Source organism: Triticum urartu, chromosome 7A, assembly GCF_056163025.1.
Source record: "Triticum urartu cultivar PI428250 chromosome 7A, HENAU_Tu73, whole genome shotgun sequence".
In the NCBI taxonomy this organism is placed as follows: Eukaryota; Viridiplantae; Streptophyta; class Magnoliopsida; order Poales; family Poaceae; genus Triticum; species Triticum urartu.
The window spans coordinates 691938670-691948695 of record NC_141879.1 but is presented as its reverse complement, the minus strand read 5'-3'; the positions used below and the strand labels follow the sequence as shown (position 1 = coordinate 691948695).

Here is a 10026-nt window from a genome sequence, read left to right as displayed (position 1 = left end):
GACGACTGAGGGAGTCCTGGATTAGGGGGTGTTCGGGTAGCCGAACTATACCTTCAGCCGGACTCAAGATTGAAGACTTCGTTCCATGTTCGGATGGGACTTTCCTTGACGTGGAAGGCAAGCTTGGCGATGCGGATATTCAAGATCTCCTACCATTGTAACCGACTATATGTAACCCTAAACCTATCCGGTGTCTATATAAACCGGAGGGTTGTAGTCCGTAGGCAATCAACTCCATATACAACAGAAAAAATTTGCACAAAAAACTTAAGATTACAGTTATAGCCGAACAATACATCTATCAAGGACTAGCAAAAAAAGAAACTTAAAACTACAAACACCCTGTGTTAATTCTGCAGCACCACAGCCCCGCTCAAGGCTGGCCAAACGACAACTGACAACCAGGGGTCATCTCCATGCATTTCTGAACACGGATCCAGCCATTGCCGCCAACTTCATTGGAGGGAAAACCTTATACGCCAATATCTCAACTCAACCCATGCTCAACATTGCCTGCACGTCAACAAACTGTAAGACGACATCAAAAAATGCAATGCATCTTGGCACGGCGCATACCCCGGTGGCATGGGGCGAGCGAGCTCATATTTCATGTATGTACTATTCTTCAATTATTTTTAAAGAATATATATTCTTCAATTGGTTTGTATATGGATAGCATTTTCCAATTACCATGCTCACTAATGAAAAATTACACCTTAAAAGTTAAATGTAGAAGCAAGTGGGCTGGTTTCTGTACGAACACCACAACCATGGTCTCGGAGCTACAATTATCCTATGACATTAAATACTTTTGTGATTGGAACAACATATAATTTTGTTGGACTACATAGTGAATCTTGGGATTAATCGCTTTTATTAATGTGATAATTTCTATTTTGTTAATATTAATAGAAGAAAACATTTAACAGACAATGAACATGCGAAATATTTTCCTCGTGGAAGATGGACAATTACCGGTGTGAGTCTTGGTCCTTCTTTTACCCTTTAACTAGTAAATTGTTTAAAAAGCTAGGGAGATACACCTACAATGAGTTTGAGAACAGAATGAGATTTATTTGTTATTCTATATTTCACTCAAACAAATTAGAACAGCTTGGTGGAACTGGCACATTGCTTTCCTATTTCTTATCATGTACTCCCTCCGTCCCAAAATTCTTGTGTTAGATTTGTCTAAATATGGATGTATCAAGTCACATTTTAGTATTAGATACATACGTATCTAGACAAATCTAATACGAGAACTTTGGGACGGAGGGAGTACTAATTTTAAAATGGACCTGATACGGATACACTAATTTTAAAATGCACCTGATACTGATACGCTGGTTCCAGAAATATCCATGCATTCTAGCACTGGGATACTATTGTAGTAGTTCAATAACCATGGTGCGGAAATGCTGGAGCACAGTTGGTTTCATGAACCAACAGCAGGCAAGTGATTTTTGTTACTCATAAGTAAATCTGGAAAATAATTTGCAATGGTTGTCATCACGTTATGGGATGGTAATTCATACCATCCTGGAGGCTTGTGGTTATAAAATACAGTTTCAAGGTTTACATCAAAGATGCTTCCTCAGAACTTCAGAGTCTGAGCAACATGGTTATTAGCTCGCACCAGAGGCTGACATTATGTAATGTTGTTGGTGCTGAGAGAACAAAGCCATCTAAAGCTAGTCATAAAACTGGCATGCATATTTTGTGATACTATAGTTTTGGCTAAGTGCTAGAGCATAGGATCAATGATCCCTGAAGCAGACGCACACACTACATCACACAAAATACTCAAGGAACCATAGGCCGCCCACTCATTTTTGTTGCTACAAGTACGTCAAATCAACAAATGTATTTCTATGTCTGATGCACAGAACAAGTTTCTTACAAAACAATTCATAAAAAATATCGCCGGTATGTACAACCATAGCAGAAAGACTCAAATTTTGAACCATAGTTGTGGGAAAAGGAAAGTACAGAGCACATATTCCACAGGTAGAGTTCCATGTGCACGTTGAATGTGAAGAAATGAACTATAAAACATTTCACATTGCCATGGACACTGTCAGGTACAAGAATGTACCATGCCTTCAACATGAGCAAATTATATGCCTGAAACGTCTACGCAGACATGGAGTTTCCACATGCCAAGTTGACCATTATCATCCACAACTGAACATATATGACAGATTACAAAACAAGCTTCTCGCAGAACAGATACCATGTATGTGTACTGCCAGTAACAGAGGGGCTCAACGTCCTGAACCATAATAACGGGAGAAGGCAGAAAGCACATATATACATACCGATAGTGATGTCGCAGTCACCAGTTAACTCGCCGTCGATGAAGAGCTGCAAGAGTGTGGGCTAGCTGGAGTACTCCTTGAGCCCCTGCTGGAGCGCCTCATTGGCGAGCACATCATGCATCTCAAGGTATGTCCAACGAGCGAAGGATCGGCAACACATTAATTCCATGAAAATGCCAGAATCACGAAAAATCTAGCTGCATCATAAAGACTAAGCAGTAACATACCTTGAGAAGTACATCAACACTGGCTACAGCTTCAGAGATAACAAATTAAGTTGTGTGCCAAAATAGATCATAACCACTGGCTCCATTTTCTTGAAGAGAAAATGCTACAAGACCAACTTCCAAGAAATCCATTCCTGAATTTTGAAACAGTACAAGCACATTAATTCCATGAAAATGCCAGATGAAGCCTAGTTTGCCACACCTGCCATTTAAGCACTTAAATAACTGACATACAAAACTAAGACAAACAGACAATAGACTACACCCCAACACATGAGGAACATTACTAACCATGGCATAGGTCAAAATTCGCATGCATAAAAGCAGGGTTGCTCGTTCAGTTGTCCCTTGGATCAGTACTTCAGTAGCATTACTCAACACATACATCAATACATGAGATCTGAATCTAATTACCAGGCTAAATAATGTGTACTCAAACAATCTGAATTCAGTATCAGGTCTATTTTAATGCACTCAAATCCAATATCAGGCCAATTAATGTACTCAAAACAATCTGAATCCGAGCCAGACATGAAATTCATATTGAGAACCCCTCCTTGTATGCGATGAAGAAGAGTGGATATATGGGACACATGGACAAACAGCATGACAAGGATTTATTTGTTTGCAGATTGAGAACATGACCGTGACATACAGACTTGCATTTTTTAACACAACATATCTTCCAGTTCTAGAGTACCAAGAAACAGAACCTATCTATTGCACATGTACCCAGAAATAACTAAACAGGTAGCCATGGACATCACCAATGAACTTTAACAGAATACAAATGAACCGCGGACCAATCGACTAGCCCTGCAGTAGGTAAGATCAGAGCTTAAAGGGGACGAACCCATCCACGGAGATGACGAGGAGGAGCAGCACGTACGCGACGGGCAGAGGCCCCTGGCAAAGCCGCAGAGGCAGCGCCTGTCGCTGCAGCGCGGATGGCAGAAGGGAGTGGCTAGCTCCGTGGCGGCGGCGCCACCTGTATCTCACCATAGCTCGCCGCCGACCGAAGATGGATCCGTGGCAGTCGCACGGGACATTAGAGACTTCCAAATCCGGTGCTAGAGAACGACGAGCTCGGCGCCGCTACCGCCACCTTGGCCTTCTCGTCGGTGTCGATCTGGTTGGATGGACAATGCATCATGGGTTTCGGCGGGACATGCGCTGCTCGAGTGCGACCGAGGAAGGCGGATTGATCTGCGCCGGGAGGAAATGGACCTGTCGCGACCACTACCGCCGCAACTCGAGCGCGTGATCTGGACTGGGGTGGGGTTACGGGCTTGTGGCCGTGGCCGTGGGAAAGATGGGGAGGGGGCGACGCACATCGAGGGGAGAAGAGAGGGGATCGATGGATCGGGAGAGGTGAGGCTGTTCTGCGGCGGCGCCGGCATGGAGCGGGCGGAGGAAGATTGGTGGAGTGGCGGCGGCTGAGGGAACGGGAGGATAGAATGGGGAATTAGGGTTAGGTGTGTGTGGACTGTGGAGTATAAATGGGCTGGCTCGAAATTTTGCCACCCTGCCGCGTTGGCCACTTAAAATTTTGCATCTCCGCGCTCTCTCAAATTTCAGGCGCGCCCTTTTCTTTCCAACTTTTATATATGGCTGATTGACAAGTGGACCAAATAAGCGGGTACAACAGACACATCGGCAGAAGCCATCCATGACGGTTCATATGGCAACTAAAGAAAGAAAAAAAAAGGCATAGATGGTCGATTCATGACAGTTTCTGTGACGGTCCTTCAATGCCCGTCATCAAGGGGCTGCCGTTTTGGAGGTTATTCGCGTCTTGTTCATCCATGACGGTTCCCGTGACGGTTTTCAGGAACGTCACCCGAAGTCCGTCATGGATTAACAGATTTCTTGTAGTGAATATGGAGCACGGACGAGACGAGGAAGCAGAAGAGAGGTTGCGGGACATAATCTTAGACGGAGGTGATGTCATGTCGTGTTTTCTTAACGACAATGATGGTCTGGAAGAACAGCAGGGTGAAGAAGCAGGTCCGGAAGAACAGCAAGGTGAAGAAGCAGGTCCGGAAGAACAGGGTGACGGCTTCAGTGACCGAACAGAGTCCGGCCAGGTAAATATATTAGTTAAGCCTGTGATGAGACTAGCTAATTGATGCATTCATTGTTTTGGTACGTACACATATTAATTAACTCTCGTCTTTCTTCTTTTTTCTAGCCCTCCAGTTCGAGCATAACTTCGGTAAAGAGACTAGGCCCGAAGAAAAAGCTGCGCGAGGATGAAAGGTTTGAGATCACAGAAATCGCGCGCGACGGCCTACCGATTGAACCCATCCGGACAAAGGATGCATTTACTGCTCAGTGCGGGGTTCTTGTTAGGGACAAGATCACGATCAGCATCCACCAATGGTTTAAGCCAGTTGAAGAAGAGCCTGAGGTGTCTTATGTCAATGATATGCAGAAAGATGATCTTTGGAAGGAGCTGAAGGCAAATTTCACCCTACCGCCAGAGGAGGATCCGGAGAAGCCGGTTATAGAGCAATTAATTAAGTCTGCTGCTCTTAAGAAGATGGCAGAGCTATTCAGGAGGTGGAAGAATGAGCTGTAAAGGTTTGTCGACAAAAAAGAGACACCAGAATTCAAGGGCAAATATGAGAAGATCAGAGATCAATGGCCCGCATTTGTGGCCCACAAGACATCGGATAAGAGTAAGAAGATGTCGGAGACAAACAAGAAAAATGCTGCGAAGAAGATGCTTCACCATCGCACGGGGTCAGGTGGCTACCTCAAACCCCGGCCTAAGTGGGCAAAGGCTGAGACTGATCTGCTTGATAAAGGGATCGAACTAGAGAAAATGAACTAGACAGACCATTGCCGGACTTGGTTCTTCGGGGCTGGTGGATCCTTGGACCTGTAACAGGGAAGTGCATTTGGACGGACGAGCAACTTGACATACCCTTGAAGAAGTTTCGGTACTATATCGATGCAGCGCAGAAAGGGACGTTCCTTCCAGACAGAGAGAACGACGAGCTCACAAAGGCCCTCGGAAATCCTGAGCACCTTGGACGGACACGAGGTATGCCAGGCTCCATTCCGTGGAAGGCTGGGTTTCCGGACGCAGGCGGTTACAAAAGCCACGAGAGGAGGAAGAAAGTGCAGCAGACCGAACTGCAGGCGCTGCACGCAAGGGTACAAGCGATAGAGGAACGAGAAGAAAATCGCAGCAAACGACTTGCCGAAGCTTCCCCTGAAGCTACCCCGCCATCTCAGCGGAGAAGCAGCGTGGCTTCCACCGAGCTGCTTCAGCCGGAGCTTGTCTTGACGGCTCCTGCCAGCTATCCCGTGGATGCTATCACGGAGGCTCAAAATTGCCACCTTATGACGCAATGGATTAATATGAAGGTCAAGGCGGCTGTTGGCTCTGTTTTTCCTAATAAACCTGGCGCAACTTTTCACTGCCGGCCGATTCCATAAGGATATGCTAAGGTGATGGTGGATGAAATAACAGAGGGATTTGAGGACCTCCCGCTTGACCACCCTACCGGAGAAGGGGATACTCGGCTGGGTTCTTCTCTGAAGACTCCATGCCTATGGCGGAAGGAGCTCATCAACCTTCCGAACTGGACGCCTCTGCCTCCTCCTCCTCCTCCGGCGAGTCAGGGCACTCTGCCTCCTGCACCGCCTCCTCCTCCGGCGAGTGACGATCAGGGCCCTCGGCCGGCTCCTTCTCCGGCGCGTGGCGGCACTCCGCCTCCTTCTCCGCCTGCGTTGGCGCGCCCGAGCAGCCAGCCTCCTCCTTCTCCGCCTCGTCAGCAAGGGCGGAAGAGACCCGCCACCTCGTCAGCAAGCGCGTCGTAGTCCTTCTCCTCCGCCTCGTAAGCAAGTAAAGAAGACAGCCGCTCCGTCTGTTCGGCCGGTGTCTAGCAGTACAACCAGAGGCGGGAGGACGTACAGATTCGGTCCTTCTCTGAAGACTCCAGAGAAGTTACCATACGAGAGGACCCCGGAGGAGAACGCGAAGATCGCACGAACCGAAGTGGATGACTGGTTTCAAGGGTTGAAAGCAAAGAGACATCCACCTCCGGAGGAGAAGGTAGATCTGGTGAAAGTGAAGCGCACTCTAGCTGCCCTGGCAAAACCACCCAAGTCTCCGCCGAAAAGGCAACTATGAGCGCATTATTGGAAAGACATGGGCCGAAGCGGAGCGGTCGGGAAGTACAATCAGTGATCAAAGGATGAAAGAACGACGAGCAGCTGGGAAACAAATTGCCCAGCTCGGCGAACAAGGGAATCAATCGTGCCCCCCACTCAAGGTGCCTAGCGACATCGTCGATCCGAGGATGGTGCCCGGTTATAGCAATCTTGAAGATTACCTGTCCGACGATGTACATTATGATTTCATGGACGTGCAGATACACAGATACGAGTACGGGAAGCCTCTCGTCAAAGATGAAAAATCTCTAACAACGATGATGCGAAGATTGCATGATTGGTACTTGAAAATCTGCAGAGAGTCTGGGGGGAGGAGTACTTTGTATGTGAGAGTTAAAAAGGAGCATGACCTCATTGGAATTGATCTGTTGCCTATTCCATTTGAGGAGTTCTATCAGTTTTTCAATCAATTAGCCCTCGATAAAGCAACGGTCACCTGCTACTGTCTGTAAGTACTACTACTTCTGTCATTAAGTCTCTCTATATAGCTCAGCTCTTTCATTGCATTTATTTATAATTATCCTCACTATATTAATTATGCAGATTGAAGATCGCCGAATTTAAGAAAAGACAAGTCGGTGATATTGGGTTCATTAACACATATCTCATAGATGCAACTGAGGTTAAATTTCATGCTGCAGAAACCGAGGCCAATTTGCTACGATCATTCAAAATAAATGAACACAAAGATATAATACTCTTTCCTTACAACTTCAAGTGAGTGTTACTATCTTGTGCATATTCGGTTTCCCTTATATATTAGTCCAGATTATAGTAATGTAATTGATGAGTTATGCATGCGTGCGCAGGTACCACTATATTCTCCTAGAGATTAGGCTTGAGCAGGGAGTAGTAACTGTCTTGGACTCTAGACGAAAAGATCCCCAGGAGTATGCGGGCATGACTCAAATGCTCGAGAAGTAAGTTAAATCGATCATTATCCACCATATCAGCAACTTTGTTCATTTCTGATATCAAGTAATTGTTTTCTTCGTCCGGCAGGGTTTGGAGAAAATTCACCAGAAAAGCTCCGGGACTGTCGAAGGAGCTGGAATTTAGACACCCGAAAGTAAGTACTATAGTAGCATGTTCCGCGCATCTCCTAGTGATTCAAGCGCCAGTTTCATCAATACCATTTGGTATTCTTGCTTATCAGTTTGATTGACCTCTATTTCTTGTAAAGTTTGCAGGAACAAGGGAATGATTTCTGTGGATACTACGTCTGCGAGTCCATCCGCCACACGACCTGTGAGCGGGGCTACTCTGACGAACAATATGAAGTGCGTAAATAACAATATTCTCAATTTTATTTTATTACCATCATTTGTGTTGAGTTTCATTCATTCACATATATATATGTATTGACCCCCTTCTTCAAATTAGATGTTTCGGATGCGGAATGAACTCCTAGCACCAGATCGCATGCGAGCAATTCAAGAGAAATTGGCGGCATTCTTTCTTTACCACGTGATCGCTGAAGACGGAGAATACTATGTGGACCATGCGTCCGTAATTTAGGAGATTATATTTGTAAGAGATAATTATTGTATATATGTAGTCTGTAGTGTCGGATAGATATACGAGAACTTGTTGTTCGATCAATCTCTCGGAGAAGGAGAGGTGGTCGATATCACTTCTCTCCGTATGCATATATGTTCATGACGATCTTCTGTTTCCTTCGTTTGCTTACTAGCTAGCTAGCGTGCCTAGTCCTCTCTATACGTATGTATAGTACGTAGCGTCGACCAAGTACGGACATAAGAGAGGACACTTCTCTCTATTAATTAGCTAGCTAACACAATATATGAAATACCTAAATTAACCCCCCAAAACCCCCAAAACCCCCACCCCCCCTTAAAAAAACAAAAACTCCAGCCACAGAAATGCTGACGCGTGGATGCTTATTGGTTCCGGTTGGTACCACCAACCGGGACCAAAGGCCCTCCTGCCTGGGCTCAGCGCGCAGGCCACGTGGAGGCCCATCTGTCCCGGTTCTGGTTAGAACCGGGACTAAAGGGTCAGGGCATTAGTAACAACCCTTTAGTCCCGGTTCAAGAACCGGGACAAAACGCCCTTACAAACCGGGACAATAGGCCCGTTTTCTACTAGTGTTCCTTTCCGCCCTTCAAGTGTGAAAAGATTGGCCATCTAGGATTTCACCCTACATCATATACAAAAACTTAAAATAGTTGCTGAAGATTTATTTAGGGGTTAAGGTATCTGTGGCCATTTGAGGGGCTAAATTATAAGGGACCGGTTGGAGATGCCCTTAGCTCTTGTGATAGACCATGCAAGCTGAAGTTTGCATGCTTCAAAAGGTGGTTTTAAATGAAGTGCCAAAAGTACTTTATATAGAAAAAAGGTCCTACTTTTTTGTTTGCAAATATCCTCTGTGTACTTTTTTAACTCAAATGATCTTACATGTCTTTCTTGATTTGAGTCATCTTACATGTCTTTGTGAAGAGAAAGTTAGGGTCATCATATCTCATATGCTTTGAGAATATATGAAGAGTGATGGGAGGACTTTTGTCAGTGTCAAGTAAATAAAACTCCGACCGAATAAAAGAAGTAAAAATCATCGAGAGAGCCCTTCGCCTCTTATTCCCCTTTCTCCTGTAGATAGGCGTGAAGACCATCTCTGCCTCTTTTTCCACCGCCAAATCATCGCCACTCCACCCGCCTCTAGCGCCAATATGATGTCAAGAGGTGGGAATCTATTGGGGTTGCCATGTTATGCAGGGTTCGGAATCGTCTATGACCTCTTTGACAATGCCACAACAATTTATTGTGGTTGGATGGTTAGAGAGACAGTGGTATCCCAACCCACCAGGGGTCAAGTCCTGGTGCTCGCATTAGTCCTGGATTTATTTTAGGATTTCCGGCGATGCGCTTTCAGTAGGAGAAAACGTTCCCGTCGACGACGAGAGGCGGCTACGGTGTCTTCGTACATCTCAAGATGATATGCCAACTCAGTTTGTCGAAGGTGCTCATAGAGGTAGGGTATGCGTGTGTGCGTTCATAAGGTGAGTGTATGCGCGTATGTATGAGCGCTTGTATCTGTACTGTGTTAAAAAAACTTTGTAACGATGCAGAAAACAAGATACTAGACCGGTAGAGAAAAAACAATATTTTAGAGCTTTGTGCATAAATTATTTTTTTGTAGGGATTTGCAACTCTTTGTAATAAAAACGAAACGCGTTCAGGTGTTTTATATCAGAAAAACCCATCGAAAAACAAAAATCAGCTCCTACCTTTTTCTTCTTCGCCCAAATCTCATCTCATCAGATCACCAAACC

General features: G+C 45.4%; 1 long non-coding RNA gene across 1 annotated transcript; it reads right to left on the bottom strand.

The window, feature by feature from the left end:
* Positions 1 to 428: 428 nt before the first annotated feature.
* Positions 429 to 4033, bottom strand: LOC147961612 (uncharacterized). The gene is made up of 3 exons (XR_015611852.1): positions 3399 to 4033; positions 2319 to 2679; positions 429 to 513 (listed from the first exon to the last, which is right to left on the bottom strand). It is a non-coding gene; the product is annotated as an uncharacterized LOC147961612 (long non-coding RNA).
* Positions 4034 to 10026: the final 5993 nt, after the last annotated feature.